We start from the raw sequence: 3,229 nt of genomic DNA, 5'->3' as shown, positions 1-3,229 counted from the left end.
GCACAATAGCAAACACAAGCAAGCACACACACTATATACAAACAAGTGGCTCACACAAGGCTAGGCTTTAGTCAAGGGGTCAACCTCGACAAACAAGCCAACTGGACAATGGTGTGGTTTGTAACACCCTTCTAAAATACCCCAATAATTAATTAAAACAACAAAATATAAATCAGAGTAGATATGCAATTTCAGGGTGCCACACTTGACACTTCACACCAATCATCAAAATAACTTGTCATGCTCATTTATTAATCAAAATAAAATATTGCACAATTCGCAGCGGATAGAAATCTAACAACATTCGAACCATGTAACACATTACATGTAAAATTGTTCAACAACCAACAATGAAAACAAAGTAAAACATCCCGTCCCGATGTTACATATGTAACACCCTTCTAAAATACCCCAATAATTAATTAAAACAACAAAATATAAATCAGAGTAGATATGCAATTTCAGGGTGTCACACTTGACACTTCACACCAATCCTCAAAATAACTTGTCATGCTCATTTATTAATCAAAATAAAACATTGCACAATTCGCAGCGGATAAAAATCTAACAACATGCAACCATGTAACATACTACATGTAAAATTGTTCAACAACCAACAATAAAACAAAGTAAAACATCCCGTCCCGATGTTACATATACCAGAGCATGACCCACTAAGGAACTACACTAGACTCCAAGCACTAGCTTCTACTCAATCACTGCTCGTTACCTGAAACATAGTTGTAAGGGTGAGTTCCTCAATCGATATAATAAGCATTATAAAATATCATGTAATGTTAAGTAAATTAACACATTCATCACCCTAATCATATCACACATTCGGCAACGGCAACATCAACTCATAGTCATACTCAACACAAACACAAAACACACGTATAATATTGGAATACATCCATTCATATTATACACCATACATACATTATGAAATGAGACTCCATGCATGCGGTACCGACTATTCGTGAACACATAGTTCAACCTCACCGATCAAACCCAGATACGGCTACCAAGCTCACTAGTCCCACTCATTTGAGACCTCGTGACTCACTCACTAATTCCTCACCATGGGAATTAGCTACCACCATAAAGGCTATGCTATGCACGCTAAATCACCTAGCATGCAAACATCAACAACAATCCACAATGGACATATGCTCACACTCTAAGCTATAAACAACTCACTAATTCCTCAGCATGGGAATTAGCTACCACCATAAAGGCCATAACAGTTCATCCACGATTGCATACATAATAGATATATTCACAGCATTATGCATACCATCAAACATCATCAGCATATTTATCACAGAATCATATCATGTCATGCCAAATAATAAATCACAGTATTAGCACACTCTACTAATACCTATACTGCTCAAAACAACGGGAAATAATCCCTACTATATCATACATCAGCTAAATCACATCACTCAGCTGAAACGACCAAAACTGCACAACAACAGCTCAGAAGAAATGACACTTCTGCCCATACGCGTATGCCTCATGCCCATACGCGTATGGCACATTTCCTAGCCAAGCCCATACGCGTATTGCCTGTCTCATACGCGTATGATACGCGTACCTCTTCTCCCATACGCGTACCAACAGAGGCAAAACTACGTTAGAATCATCATCTTCTTCACTCATACGCGTATGGCCTCACCCCATACGCGTACCACTCACAGGCTACGCGTAAGAACACGCGTATGGCGCGTATCAGCACTATACTCCTCCCCTCCAGGCCATCTCATACGCGTATGGCCTAGTGTCATACGCGTATGACCAGAACCAAAATTTCAGATCTGCTATGGGTTTTTCTCTGCTACGAGATCTCTCAAATCCAACCTCCCACAGTCCAATTTTTACACAGCAATCGTTCATATTATCTAACACAGATCATAACCATTCAATTTCACAAATTTCTAACCTTATTACATCTAATTCCTGCGAATTTTCTTCAATTATAAACCCATATTTCATTCGTCCATAAGTTTACAAATTGCAGCATGCATCATCCTAATTAGGGTCAATCCAATGGCTTATTACTACCCATTACATGTTAACCCATAATACCCATTAAACGATGATAAACCCCCTTACCTGAGTTAATCCGGCAAATCCTTTAACTTCAAGCTTTTCCCTTCTTCAACCCTTTCTCTCTTGCTCTTCCTTTTTGCCCTTTTTCCACTTTTCAGTCGCTTCTCTGTTTTCACGCGAAAAACCCTTTTTACCAAATGGGACTCTTTTTACTGATTCCAAAGTTCCAATTCCAACTTTATTATTCCAATAATAATAATCCAATAATATTCCAATTATTTAATTAAATTAATAAATATACTAATAATAATATATATGAAGGGTTTATCTTTTATTTTGAAAAATAATACCCTTTCATTCATATTATCATCATAATATATTATTAAACTTAAATTAAATAATTATCATATTTTATCGGGGTGTTACAACTCTCCCCCACTAAAAGAGTTTTCGTCCTCGAAAACATACCTCAAGCGAATAACTCCGGATAAGACTCCTTCATCTGACTCTCAAGTTCCCAAGTCACATTGCCACCTGCTGGTCCTCCCCAAGCTACCTTTACCAAAGCAATCTCTTTACCCCGCAACTGCTTCAACTCTCGATCCTCGATCCTCATAGGTGATGTTTCAACAGTCAAGTTATCTCTCACCTGTACATCATCTACTTGGACCACATGCGACGGATCAGGAATGTACCTCCTCAACTGAGACACATGAAAAACCTCATGCAAATTCGCAAGTGACGGCGGTAAAGCGATACGATAGGCTACCTCCCCTATCCTCTCCAAAATCTGATAAGGACCAATAAATCGAGGTGTCAACTTCTTCGACTTCAACGCTCGTCCAACCCCAGTTATCGGAGTAACAGGAAGAAACACATGATCTCCCTCTTGAAACTCAAGTGACTTCCTCCTCTTGTCGTGATAACTCTTCTGACGACTCTGAGCAATCCTCATCTTCTCCTGAATCATCTTAATCTTTTCCGTAGTTTGTTGAACAATCTCCGGTCCAACCACCGCACTCTCACCGGACTCATACCAACATAAAGGTGTCCGACATCTCCTACCATACAAAGCTTCAAACGGTGCCATACCAATGCTCGAATGAAAACTATTGTTGTAGGTAAACTCAATCAAAGGTAAATAACAATCCCAAGCACCTCCCTTTTCCAAAAC

This window comes from Lathyrus oleraceus, chromosome 3 (assembly GCF_024323335.1).
Source record: "Lathyrus oleraceus cultivar Zhongwan6 chromosome 3, CAAS_Psat_ZW6_1.0, whole genome shotgun sequence".
NCBI lineage: Eukaryota > Viridiplantae > Streptophyta > Magnoliopsida > Fabales > Fabaceae > Lathyrus > Lathyrus oleraceus.
This window is presented reverse-complemented; position numbering follows the sequence as displayed.